The sequence below is a fragment of the Gavialis gangeticus genome, unplaced genomic scaffold (genome assembly GCF_001723915.1).
Source record: "Gavialis gangeticus isolate Ggan-Ray unplaced genomic scaffold, GavGan_comp1, whole genome shotgun sequence".
Taxonomy (NCBI): domain Eukaryota; kingdom Metazoa; phylum Chordata; order Crocodylia; family Gavialidae; genus Gavialis; species Gavialis gangeticus.
This window is the reverse complement of record NW_017729025.1, coordinates 60,095,981-60,111,007: the sequence shown is the minus strand read 5'-3', so window position 1 is coordinate 60,111,007 and position 15,027 is coordinate 60,095,981.

Below are 15,027 nucleotides of genomic sequence, written 5' to 3'. Positions count from 1 at the left end.
TGTCTCAAAATACTTATTCGATCTATCTCTACTGGTTGGATTGAAATCCAGAACCAAGAATCAGCTACTGAAACAGACTTTTTTTCTGATTCTTACAGCATCTCCTTTGGGACAGACAGCTAAATCTCTTTGTACAATGTAAGTATTCTACCAAAAATATATATCTTGTAGATTAAAAAGGAAAAAAAAAGGACAAACCCTACAGCACTTTGAAACTTATGTGGAAGTGACCTGCTAGCCAGTGCAGCGTATAAAACACAAATGAAATATTTTGGCATTCAACTTTTCTACTTAAAACATGGAAATCGCAGTATGCAGAGGCAGAAGCTTAAATGATTGTTGAAGATAGTTTCAGATAGAGTATATTACAGTTTCCTACCTTTGAAGGTACAAAAGCATGGCTAAGTGTGGCACATGCTATTTCTAATCATTGGCACTCCTATGGGATCTAGAAACAGAGTTGAGTCCAGCAAGATCTTATGACTGGAAACAGTAACAATTGATAGAGGTATGCCTCTATCAGGGCAATTCAGGGGATGCAGCTTTACTGCTTGGCAGAGCATCAGAATATTTCCTCTGTCCAAAAGCATCTTATCCCTATCAAAAGTTTTTAGAATAATTTCTACTCTACCTGATGATGAATAAATATATTGTAAGACTATTGTTGGTGAAACTGCTTACAGCGTGTCATAGTCTTCCACACAAGTATCATATGTGCGAACCTGGAGAGTGACTAGATCAATGATGTTCAATCCTCCCTCCCACATGCCAGATCTGGCCCACACAGCTGTATGATCCAGCCTATGGGGCATCCAAGGGTCTGGAAAATTGGTGGGGGGAAGGGGAAGCAGTGACAATTCACTCTTCCCACCTTTTCTCCACCACCAAATTTCCAAGCCTCATGGGCCAGATGACGTGGCTCTGCACATGGGATCCCACCAGCTTGTGGGAAGCTGGAGCCAGGGTGACAGGGCCCAATCCAGAGCTGGCAGGGCTGGGGCTGCAGCACTGGACCTCATCCAGTGCACACGGGGCTGGAACTCAGATGGTGGGCCCAATCTAGCACAAGGTTGAGTCCAAAACCACAAGATGGCATGCAGAGTTGGGGTCTAATTCAATGCATGCTAGATTGGCCTACAAACTGAATCTGGCCCCTGGACCTGGTCTGTACCACTCATTTAGCCCGTGGGATCAAGGGCACCACTGATCTAGACTAATTTCTGTGGACATCTGAGAACTCTATAGAAAGGTAAGCTGTTGTCCATTAGAACACATTAGGATCTCTGGATATTGTGAGTGATTCCCATTGTGTTCCTCTGTCCCATTGCTAGTATTAAATACTTTGATAGATCTAATAGTATCATGGAAGCCTTAGCTCTGTCCATTGTATTTTGGAGATTAACCACTGATACTAATGCTGATTAGTATCAGTGATGCTATAATTGCCGTATCCAGGTCTAAAACCCAATTAACTATGGGCCCAAAATTGGAGGATACTGAAAAATACTGGAATTAGTCTGCAGTGATCTTCACCCAAAAAAGCAGATAAGAGACTGAAATAATTTGTCAGGTTGTTAATATTAAATAGTGATTTACTAAGCAGAGACCAATTTTTCATGTTGATGGTAAGTTGCTTCCTTCAGGGAAGCACTAATGAATCCTATCAGTATAAAAGTCATATGTATTAATTCTGTTTTTCATTTTCCAAAAAGGGCCTGGGTTCATTTTGAAGTTGTAAGTAGATCTCTCAAGACATTTATAACCTCCTGGAATTTGTTGAATTACTCTGAACACAAATGAGGACAGATATAATACAAAAAAGGATTTATATAATGTGGACAGAAAATGAGAACAAGTTGGGGTATAACATAAGTGAATAACATTGAGGAAATTCTTTGTAATATGTATATCAAGTGGAAAGCAGGAACTGCAAAGAAGTAATTCCAGAAGATGCTTCTGAGTTATAGTGGACTGGAGAGCAAAGGTTACAATATGAGATGGAAGTAAAACTAGCTAAAGCAAATCCAGACTCCATGTAAACTTGCATCTTAGTAGGGGATTCTCTGTTGTCTAGTCACTACTGGGACCATACCTGAAATGCTATTTTAAGTTCAAAGGCTCTTACTGAAAGAAATGTTCTAGCAAATTTGAGAGATTCATACAAGTCTGACCAAATGCACTGCAAAATAGCAAAGTTGTCTTATATGGAATGATTAAAAGACTTACATGTGTATAACTTGTCTTAACAATAATTAAAGTGAGGCATAATAATAATTTTCAATTATTTTAATTATGCACATACCATGGAAAAAGAGGAATTTGGAATGGATTTCTTTTGATTTTTTACAATTTGGAAACTGAAATATCTTGATGAGGTTAGATCTCATACAGTTTTGATCCCAGAAATGGTTTCCCAAAGCAATAATAATAAAAAAAGTCCTTGGAAATATAAACACCAAAACAAACACCAACCTGTTTGTCTTCATTCAAATACTGCTTTCTGTGCTCTTTGTAATGTTATATTTTATTTGTTTAGGTTCATAAAATGCAAAAGATAAATTCACTCCAAGCTCTGACTGCCTTTACATAATTAAAATTTACAATGCTTATATAATAAAGGGCTTAGTCTGTCTGTTTGTCTGTCCTTAATGCTTTTGGAGCACTCTGATTGGTTAGTAAAACAACCAATCAGAGCATGGAGCGATGCCATGATGGAAGGGATGAAGTGCAGGGGGCAAGGCCAATGGTGCTGGAGGCGGTGGCAGTGTAGGGTGCTGGAGAAGGGGGATGAAGGGGATGGCTTGGCAAGTTTCAACCCCCGCTCCTGGGAGGTGGTGGTGGCACCCTCCCCCCTCCAATCATTCTTGACAGGCAATTCACTAGTATTTAATAAATAGCAGAAAAAATCATTTTGGGTTAACACCTTGAATTCCATGCTGCTATGTGCTCTAAAAAAGCAGCTTTGCTTAATCTGTAGGCTAACTCATCCTGTATTGGCTCTTGACTCTAAATTGTCTGAAAATATAATTCCAGGTAGAAATCAGTACACAACTTTTATCTAAGGGTGAAAGTTCTACATCCAAATTAAAATTCCCTAATGATTTCCCTAAGCACAGATGAAAAAAAAAGTGTTCTTCAACTCAGCTGCTACCTCAGCATCCACTTGCAGCCATGGCTCTAATAAAGATCACAAGCCCTATTTCAGAAAAACAGTTAAGCATGCGCCTAATTTTAATCACATAAATCAGGGGTCAGCAGCAGCCTATTGCCCCTGTGGCCTGGAATTTGCGACTCAGGCTGCAAATTTCTGCTCCATTGAAAGCTCAAGCCACCTGCACTTATTCTCACTGCAAACACCCAGTCCCTCTGCAGCAGGGATAAGTGCACACATGAAGCAGCAAGGAGGGCCATGGACCAAGGTACTGCAGAAGGAACAAATGGCTTGGTGCAGCTGCTTGTTTCCTGATCCTCTGTGCTATTCTGCACCAGATCTTCCTTGTGAGCTAGATCTGGTCCACAAACTGTTGGTTGCCACTCCCTGAAAATAGTTATTATGAAGAAAGTAAGCTTTCCTCAGTACTGTGAATCAAGGCCTTTAATTGCAAATATGATTCACAACTGGTGGCTACAATTCCTCAACTAATAATGCTGAAATAATTATTTCAGTCCTCTGATTGCTTCCTTCAATCTTGTCTGGATTAAGATAATCTGTGTTTTGCTTATTCTAATAATCCCCTTTTAATTTTTATTATTTCTTCAGTATAAAGATCATACTATATGTTAAATCTATCCTCCTTTCTGCCTTTTACTACTTCACATAATCATCAAATATGACAAATATTCCGCTCCATTCTCCAGTTCATTAATCAAGTGCTGAGTAGTTTAGGAACTAGGACTAACACCTGCAGGGCCCAATTCAACACTACTTCCTATTAGTCAAGAAACTATTATTATGTATAATTATTCTTTATAAAAAAATTTAGCCAGTGGTATTTGAATCCAGCACCCATATTTCTAGTTCCTTATAAGATTATCACATGAAAATGTATTAAATACCTTAATACTATGGGTTTGTATGCACACAGTTTTTCTATTATCTTTCTATTATGAACTGTCAATGAATTAACATTTATGTTGCTAAATCAAAAACTCAACCTAAAATATTCTAAAGGTGAAGATTTTCCCCACAATATTAATGTGTTATTTATGTTCCACATCTTACATATATAATGGATTATTTAATATCTGCTTAATAAGGAAAGATAAAACGTTGCCTATGTATTTCAAGCGAAACTTTAATTTTTGTAATTTTTTGTAGGGAGCTAAGCTTCTTACAATCTGACTACCCTTTTTACAAAAAAAATTGCCAAATCTCCAAATCAAACAGGCCCCATCCCTCACCCACTCTCCCAGCCCTGTCAATGGCTGTCCTGCCTAACCCCAGTGTCCCGGCTCTTCAACAAAAAAAATGCCCTGCACTCACCGGATCCTGCCAGGAGGGAGGGGGCAATCCTCGCTGCCCCCCACTGCTCTGCACTGGAAGGGGGGCTCTGCCACAAGCCCCATTCCCCACCTGCTCTCCCAACCCATGAATGGCTGCCCTGCCCAGCCCCAGCATCCCGCAACTTTTTTTTTTAATCTCTGCACTCAAAAGCTGCTGCCAGGTGGGGGGGGGAAATGAACCCCACTGCCCCCCACTGCCTCATGCCGCATAGTGGGGCTTTGCCTTAAAAAGCTGGGACACTGGGACCGGGTGGAGCAGCCATTGACAGGCCTAGGGGAGTCAGCAGGGGTCAGGGCCTGGTGGGGGTCCTCCTATGGTCCCCTCTTCCAGCCCCTCCCACCCCCTACTTACCAGCACAGAGTCTGGGTCCAGTTCTCTGTGGCAGCAACCAACTGCCCGAATCTCTCCTAAGCTCTCCAACTCTTTTCCAAATCAATTCAGAGAGCTCCGAATTGATTCGGACCTTTTTATTGGTCTCCCAGATCAATTCAGATTTGGAGAGTCTTCTGTTGAATCAGGCCGAATCTCCTCCGAATCGAATCAGCACCTGAAGCGTCACACAGCCCTACTGATCAGGTAGGCACCAATTTAGCCCTGAGCATACCCGATGCATACCAAGAGGATCAGGCTCCTCACAAAATGCAGATGTAGCTTCTATGTATTTAAAATGCAGCTAGAAGAGGAGCTGCTGTTGCCATTCACTTTTTAGGTAGTAGCCCAGGGCAGGGGATGACAACCTACTGTCTGTGAGCTGGATCTAGCTCCTGGATGTGGGGCCTTGGCAGTAGAGGGCTTTGGTGGTGGTCATTTGCCCTGTACCATCAGAGAGGGAAGCTGCAATCTCATGCTGCTGCACAGAGAAGCAGGAATAGTGACTGGGTCCTAACATCCACCTTCCTGCTCACCTCTGACCTGACCTGGGTCAATCCAGCCCACAACCTGAAAAGATTGCTGACTGCTGGCCTAGGGGTTAGAGTACTCAATCAGGAAGTAAGAGTAGGGAGTTATAGGCCTTCTTCAGCGTAAGGGGTATTAAACCCACATCTCTGACCCCCCAAGTGAGTGTTCTAACCACTAGGCTTTGGGATATGTAGATTAATAGTAGGAAGGATGCTAAAGCCTTCCTGTTGCTGTGCTGTGCTCTGAGCAGAAAGGATGCAAGATTCATGGGGCTAGTAAGAGAGAGCAAGATGGAGCCTGGATCTGTAACTTAGTGATGAAGATTCTACCATGGGAGGATAGTTTCATTTTCTGATCCCCATCCCCAGTCTTTCTGCTTTTTTATCCATTAACTGTTTGCTTATTGCAGAATGCAAATACAATGATGGGAGCAAGGACAGGGATCGAGGACTCCTCCCTCTCATCTGAGTTTTCTAATCACAAGGCTATAGGATCTTCCTTCCATTTGTAATGCCTACCATGCTCTGATATGCATTTCTTTCTGCACAGTGGCATGGCTCCAACAAGTGGTGTAAACAGTACCCTACCCCCCACACAGCCTGGTGGTTGGGACATTCTCCTGAGGCATGGGAGTTGCAGGTTTGAACTCAGACTAAAGAAGACCTAGATCCCAGGGCTAAGTACAGACAGTCAAAAAGCCCAAGGTGTCAATTCAGTTTTTGCAGGTTAGTCTAAGCTGCAGAGATTGAACTGATTTGTAAGTGAATAGACATTCACTGTTGGTTCAGAAAATCCAGGTAGATGCCTTCAATGGCTCAAGCCAGAAGCCAGGGGGTGCTAGAGCAGTCCTCCCAGCCTGCCTTCTCCCAGGCTTTTCTCCCCTCCCTGCTCAAGCAGAGGGGGTGTAGCCAAACCTCAGCCCAGAGCTAGCTGGATGGCCTGCCTAGATGTGGGGGGTGGAGGGGGCAGTGCCTGCCAGGCTGAGGAGGGGGTGGGTGGGAGAAAAAGTGGAGGCATTGAATTTATACAAGCTTGAACAAGAATAGTCTTTTCTCTGAAGCAAGCATGTATTGAACAGAAGGGAACAACCCTGTGGAGTCCTGCTTGCTGTAATCATGGACTACAAATCCCAGAGGCACCTGGAAACAGGAAGAGGAAGTGATGAGCAATCCTGCAGAGTCCTGCTACTGCGAGTCTGGACTGAAAATCCCAGAGACCTTGGGGGCAGCAGGAAGAGGAAGTGAACACATAACCTATGCTGGGGGACTGTGATTTAACTTGAACAAAGACAGGTCTCCCACTGCCTCAGCAAATGGACTAACAAGCAAGTAATATAGATGAAGTGGCAGAACCAATTTCTCATCTCACAACTGTGTATTTAAAAGAAAGCAGTGAGTCCACTGGTGACGTGTAGGGGGTACATGTGGGTGCATGTGCACCCCCTGAGATTGGCAGTGCAGCCCCTGACAGAAGCACCGCTGACACTGCCGATGGTGCCTGCAGGCGGTCGCCACTTGCCACTACCCTGCCCCTTGCCACGGACACCACCGACAGTGTCTGCAGGTGGTCAGTTGGCGCTCACCACCCTCCGCCACTGATATTGCTGTGGCTGTCTGCGGGTGCTCCCCGCCGCCACCTGTGGATGTTTGCTGTGCCCTCCCAGGCTCTGGGAGCACATGTCATTCATCAGTGAGACCTGTTATTTCAAAAAAAGATACATACATGCCTATACTTAGGAAAGAGTTCCAGCCTCTGAATCCAGAGTGGACTGAACCACCTGCCTACAGCCTAGAGTCAGGCACCTAAACTCAGGACATCCTTTTGGGCTTAACATTTCCTATTGGCCAACTCTAGATGACTCACTGCTTAGCATGCAGGCTTTTTGGGATGTTCCTTCTGAGATGCCCTCCTTTCTCCATGCTGCTTTCCATTTGTCAGGGGACAGACACCTGACTCTGGGTTTGTATTCTGCTCTGGGGGCCAGGCATATTATATTTAGGCATAGTGGCACATAACTTGTTGCCTAAGTGTTTTATTAGAGCTAGCCCTTAGAAATCATACTGATGATGAAAGTCTGTATGAACTTGGCACTTAATTCTCTTAGGCTGTTGAAAATCAGGTACTCTAGTTATAATCTGAAACCTTATGTTACTTCTGGCTCATATGAAAAATAAAAAACTTTTAAAGGAAAATGCCATCAAAATGTACGTGAGTGCTTAAATAACCCTGATATTGTAGGAAACTGACAAAATAAAACATCATACTCATTTTATGGCAGGCTCAAAAATTATTACTAGGCTATAACATCTTTAACATATAGGCCATGATCCTGCAAAGATTTATGAATATGCTTAACCTGATGCACAAGAAGTCCCACTGACTTCAGGCAAGCTAACTGTGTGCATGCAACTAAATAAATGTGTAAGTCTTTACAAGATTGGACCTAAGTTATGAACATGTACCCAGTCTATAGAGGCATTGCTGACTAGTACTGCACCAGTACTACTGAGAATTTGACTCGGATGGTGGAATGCTGGCTGGTGTGCTGTTAAAGTGCTACATCTAAGTGCTACATCAAAGTGCTAACAACTTTGGATGTACACATGATAGAATTAAACTCTGAACGGCGATTGAAACCATAATTCCTTAAGTTTTAACACTGCATCTTAAATTTCTAGACTTCAATATAACCACCATCTTTTGTGATACTTTGTTCAATCCAATTTTCCAACTCATAGAAAACATTTTCCAGTTGCTGCTGAGTGATTTCATGAATTGCATTTGTGCTCCTTACCCTATGCATAGTTTACACCTTGCTAAAAAACTTAATGAATTATGCCTTTAATGGCTATTTACAGTTTGCTTGTATCTTGTGCATATCCAAAGTTATTAAAGTTCAAAGTTGCACAGGACTTTATAAACACCTGGTATACATAAAATAATATTTAGAATTCTGTTTTTCAGAAAGAAAATAATTATTATCTCTAACTTTTAGCTCAAAATTGATCAGTCTTCATGATTTCTGAATTCCTTATCTATAGATTTTGAATTATCTAACTGAGATCACAGTAATCATGTTAATCTAAAATTGGTCTGATATAAGAAATACAAACTCTGAAAAGATAAGAGAAAGCCTCACTTTATTAGTTATTATCTATTATGCTAGTTCAAAATACAACACTGGATTCAGTCATCCTCAGAAGTTCTGGTTGTCCTACATACTTATTGATCAGCAGCCTGTGCAATACCTGATTAGAGTAGAAAGAATTAGATCCTGTATTTTATTTTTTCTATGCTTTGGTTAGAGCAAACAAAATGCTTTTCTTGAAAAGTGAGAAGAATAATTCTAGCTCAGCAAGGCAGGTACTGGAAATTTAAGAGATCTCATAATCATCAAAGAACACATAATGATGGTTCCTGTGTTTGTCATTTAATTTTTCTCATAGAATTTTTAAAATTAAGCCTTAATCACCAGCATCAACTTAATTTTATTGTATCTGTACAACACCTTACATGAGGATCTTTTATGAGACATTAATTCCTTAGTATAAATAGTGTTATTTTTTAAAAAATCTGTTTAGTTAATGATCATTTTCAGAAGTCACAACTGTGCTCTCTTGAGTATTTCCATCTGTGAGGAGGCAGGACATTGGCACAGTTTTGCAAAGAACTATACAGAAAAGCTTTTTCATAGTTGCTTGTTTTTATCAGGCCATATTCTGGCCCCCACTGTGGCAGCTTTGTGCTACACGGCTGGCAGATTATGGTCCTAAAGGCAGCATAGCAGGCCACAAGAGGCTCACCACAATATTAGAGGGATTCCACTGGTCACATTATATCTCCTAAGCCCCTACCTCCCTGCTACTTCCATAGTCTGCATAGCTGGGAGAAAGGGCCCAAAATTGAGGCACTTTGATCCTGTAAATACTTACTCATGTGCTTACTGCAAAGCATACAAGCAGTCTCACCAAAGTCATTATTTTGTATTTCTAGCTGACCCAGATGAAGTGAATAAGACTGCTTGTTTACATAAAAGTTGAGCATCTCTTTGTTTGCAAGTTTGTGGGTACTGATTTTAACATATAATGTACTCTGTTTTTTAAGTTGGTTTAATTCTACCTTGTTCACAAAGACACATTTTCTTTTGCTTTTACATTTGGTGTAAATTAAGATTACTTGAAGCTAAAATGGTAATTAAAAAAGTAACTTGAACTCTGTCAATGTAATGCGATCTGTAAAGCTACAATGATCACCCTAAGTGGTCTAATAGATAACAAGGGCTAACCAATAACCATTGTTTCTCTAGGATGGCTTGGACAAGATTATCATAGAAATCATGCTGGTAGATTGAAGTGGGTCGAAAAGAGAGAAAGTTACTGCCTCAGAGCTTAATAACCCTAGTGGCTGGTTTTTGAAGCTTGTCCCACTGAGAATCCAGCCTTCCCAGTTAGAGGATGACTTCACTGATCACAGCTGGGTGAGGAAGAGATGGGATTGTATCTAGAATGAACTGTAAGTGAAGATGATAGCTTTGGGGGCATGTACATTTTTGTTCCAGGCACTGGCTTAGGGGACATGAGAGCTCTTTTGCTCGGTTTGATGTGGCCAAAGGAATGAAGAAGACTCCCATTATAATCAGAGACTTAGTTCTGCTTTGCCACAATTTATTTTAAAGCAAGGCTTAAATTATGGGTTTTGTGAGTATTCTGCTGTTTTATAATTTAACAGTTCAAACTGAAGTTTCCTTTATGTTCTTTCAGTTTTTATGCATGCAGCCTAGAAGATGGACATTTGACAGGCCATAATAGACTGCTCCTTTTCCAGGTATCTCCTGCTTGTTTCCTTTATCTGTGAATAGGAAATGGCTTAAAGGCACCTGTGTTATGAAGGTCCCTGGGGCAGCTGCCTGACTAGTGAATGCCTGATTATGTGTTAACATGCTTTGTCAGATATTGGCAGAATCTGTTCTCTTCTTTTGCCTTTTCAGCAAGGGTGCCATTGACAGACTGGCTATCCATTTATAGAAATGTTGTCCATCAAACTGTGAGGAAGGACAATGGTGTTTTTCTGTGGCCAGTGACTGTGGGAAACTTTTCTTTGGCTATTCAGGCAATTTTTGTAGCTTGCTCTGAAGAGGAGAGACTGATGAGTGCAAAAAGTACAATTAAGCAAAGCCAGACTTCAATTGAAGGCTGTAGTGTAGTCTGCTGTTCTCATTTTTTTTATTTGGAAAAAAATCTATGGGTTTTCACGTTGCTGTGTGGCATTCAGCGGGGGGCTATTACAATCCTAATTTTTTTTTCTAGACCACCTAATTCTAAGTAAAAATTAAATGTAATGAGAGCCACTTGGAGTTCTGAATATTTTAAAGCATAATTCCCACAGAAGGGATTCGACCTAAACTGCAGTGAGCATCAGTTGGCTAATTATAGCTGCATTTTATATTACAGCAGGTGTCAGATGCAGTCATCTCAATAAAGTCCACATAATACTCTAGGAAATAACAAAAGCTTTTCTTTGAATGTGGGTACTAATTTCTGCTAGGTGTCATATGAGCTCTGATACTTCTTATTGGCATTAACAAGAGCACTGCAGCACTCAAAAATGCTTTTTGCTTAGGATGAATTGATACTGTAAAGCACTTACTAGTCAGACTTGGCAGATGTCAGTAGTTAATACTAGTGTTGCAGAGGTTGGAATATAATGCAAAGAGTCTTATGTAAATACTTTTAGATGATGGGCTGGTTTTGAGAATGAGTCTGAGCACTGCACCAACTCACTTAATGAAAGCTAAATAGACAGCAGTGGGATATCTGCATTTACTTCAACTCCTGCTTTATTTTAAGTCCTCTAGAAGTGAAGGGCAGATGGTAAGGCAGTAAACTAGGTGAACAAAAACATTAGACTTGATAAGCACTTGTTATGTTCATGCTACTTTCTTGAATTTGTGTCAGCAGCAAGTTGAAGTCAGTGAAGTGGGTAAGTAAGGATGGTAATTTTGATGCCAGAAACTGAGACTCCCTAAAGGTTACATCTTCAAAACAGCACCAGTATGTATTTGTGATGAAGTTATAATCTGTAGGTACTCTATTGTTGCCTAATTTTTAATTAAAGGGAAAGACACTAAGAGTCTGAGAGAGGTGCTTTTTATGTATTTTAAATCAATAAAATAAATACTGAAAAAAAGAGATGGAGCTCTTGCAGAAGAACAAAAAATGGCAATTGTGAGTACCTCATAATGCAATTGCAGGGATACTGGATAGGACAGAAGTTCAGCAATGACTGTGCAATTGATCGTGCCTTGTTAGTGGGGGTAGCAGCAGCATTACATGCAACAAGACTGTGTAAAACAGTAGGGGCTGAAAGACAACAATGTCAGCTTGTATAAGGCTGACCAGTTCTCTTGCATCCAATGTGATGTTCCTGGCCCCGGATAGTAATGGCTCCTCCTCAGGGCTAACAGAAAGTGGGCCCCTAAAAATTTTCTCCCTGATGTTGCATGAACTGAGAAGGAAAGCTAAATGAAAAGCAAGTACCCATCACTTAGTATCAGAAGTATATTAGTGTGCGCTAAAATCAGATCTCCCAAGAAGCAGCCTCCATAGTATCAGCAAGCCAAGGAGCCACAAAAATCGAATGCCATCTAGTGGTGCAGCATCCCCTGACTTTGGCTCTGCCATGAAAACCCTTGGAGAAATGCAGAGGACACAAAAATACTTAAACAACTTTATTGTTCTTGTTTAATTAGTTTAATTTAAAACTTTAATTAAACCACTTTGTTATTAAAAACAAAAAAATGGAAAAACTGAAACAGGAACAAACCAGAACTACATATATCCGGTAGTCCCAATCATGACTTTACTGTGCAGAGCATTATGAAAACATAGGAAGACCTTCTTCATACTCTAAAAAGTTTGCAATCTAATTTAAGACCAGATGCAATAGGCAATTATAACATGCAAAAGGGGGGAAGTTGAGGAAGATAACCATAACAAAATTACAAAGGTTCCTGGACAAACATTGTGCATATGATTCCAAAAAGTACTTTGTTTTTTTGAGAACATGTACCTTCCCCCCAAAATCAGCCCTACAAAATTGGGGTGCATGTATTAAGCAGGGATACTGATTTTCTGTCTGGGATAGAAGCATCCTGCTCTGATTTTTACTCCAGAGTGCAGTAGGACTGGTATTACTATTCAAGCAATTGAGGGAGTCAGTTGGCTTAATACAGGGACAGGCAAAGTCCAGCTCATGGGCTAGATTGGGCCTGTGAAGGACTCCATTTCCCAGCATCCCCTGCCCTCATTGCTGCAGCCAGTTTCCATGGAGACCCCAGTAGCAACAGAGTTGTAACATCATGGGGCCAGGGTGTCCATGGAAACCGGCCCCAGCAGCACTGGCAGGGCATGCAGCTGAGGCTGGGATTTTGCAGCAGTGACAGCGTGGTCTGGAGCTATGGCAGAGCTGTGATCAGCTGCCCACACTCCCTGGATATGGGAGGGGAAAAGGGGGTGCCCAGGACATGTAGCGGTAGTGGATTGCAGCTCTGCCCCAACTCTGAGCCATGTTATCACCACTACAAGATCCCAGTCTTGGCCCCAGAGCAGCATCCTGCCTAGCTGTGTGTACTTCCAGTACTGCTGGGGCTGGTCTCCATGGAACCCTGGCCCTGTGCTGTCCTGGCATTCCCGCTACTGGGGTCTCCATGCAAACTGCCATAGCAGTGCAGGCAGGGGCTGCTGGGAAATGGAGTTTGGCCACTGGCTGGATCCACCATTTTGCCCATCCCTGGCTTAATGGCTCATCATTCTTCACTCAATAGGTGTTAATGACCTATACAAGAAAGATGAAACAAAACCCCTGAGAACAAAAGCACAATTCTAAAAACATGGGCACATTAACTAGCACCAGGTTTTCACTCCAGCTGGCTTTTTCTGAAGCGCTCTCTTACTGACAGCAGCCTACTTAACCTGGAAAACTCTTAGAAATTCTGGTAGAGATAGGGAAGGTAGGAAGAGGTGAAGGGATCATGAACATTGTATGTGGCCACCTGTCATATTGTGCAAACTAGTGTGGCAGGTATGAAGCATGTCTCTGCCTTCTGCTGGTGTAACATCACTTGTCTAATAAGTCAATGCAGGGAGCTGGTAAAAAACCCATTTCATAGTTTCTAGGGTCGGAAGGGACCTGAGTAGATCATCAAGTCCAACCCCCTGCCATGGCAGGAAAGAGTACTGGGGTCAAACGACCCCAGCAAGGTGTACATCCAGCCTCCTCTTAAAGACCCCCAGGGTAGGAGCCAGCACCACTTCTCTTGGAAGTTGGTTCCAGATCCTAGCCGACCTGACCATGAAGTAGCACCTCCTGATATCTAGCCTAAATCTACCCTCTGCCAGCTTGTGAGCGTTATTCCTGGTCACTCCTGGCGGTGCTCGGGGGAAGAGGGACTTCCCCAGTGCCTGCTGGTCCCCCCTGACTAGTTTGTAACAGGCCACTAGATCCCCCCTCAGCCTTCTCTTGTGGAGGCTGAACAGGTTCAGGTCCCGCTGCCTCTCCTCATAAGGCCTGCCCTGCTGAGGAATGTACTGAGTACTACATTTAGTACTGTAGATCTGAGTTGTGCCCTTGTGTGTCCCTTTGGAAATATTTTCAGTTGATTATCAGTTTGAACCCCTCCAGCAGCTAAAGCTTTGGCAGGTGAAACTCAGCAGAGGCCCAGTTTTGCCCTGATTAGATTAGTATATGCTCAGACAACTCAATTTCCACATGTTACTATTGTTGCATATGGAAGGGGTGGATTTCAAAATGCAAAATCTTGCAAAATAATGCAAAACTATGAACCAGAGGTCATTGTTGCTGAGATGTCTGTCTGAATTTGCAGACTGCCTACATCAGAGAGAGGAAGATCACCCATTAATGCCATAGAAAATCCTCTCACCCTACACCAACCACTAGAGAAGGCATAAGGCCTGTTTTGATACTTGGATGCCATGTTGGGCTATAGGCAATCAATTCTCTTTGGTAGGGCTCAGATACCCAAGTGTTCTATCCATCATCTCTGACCTTTTGGTCCACAAATCAGATTTCAGGAGGAGAAAAGTGATGTGATACCATAAATACCATCCATTCATAGCACCAAAATGAGATGCCACTTGCAGTACATTGCATAGTCTTTCATTCTCTGACCCAGCAACTCCCTGTTAAGAAACACAGGCTAGGTACAGACAGTCCGAAAGCCTGAGGCTGAATTGATTCAGTCTATGCAGGTTAGTCTAAGATGCACAGATTACATTGAAACAGAAGTAAACAGACATTTGCCTTTGATTCAGGAAATGCAGCTACATGCCTGCAGTGGCTTAGGCCAGAAGCTGGGGGTAGAGCTAGAGCATGGCTCTCTGGCTGTATGTTCACTTCCTCTTCCCTGAGGTCTCTGGGATTTGCAGTCCAGAATTACAGCAGTAGGATTCTGCAGGGTTGCTCATTACTTCCTCTTCCTGCTTCCAGGTGCCTCTGGGATTTGCAGTCCGTAGTTGCAGGCAGCAGTATGTTTGAGCAGGGAAAGGGATGTTTAGCTCCGCTCCCTGACCTCAGATCCCAGCTGGGGTTTGGTGGGGGGGGGGGGG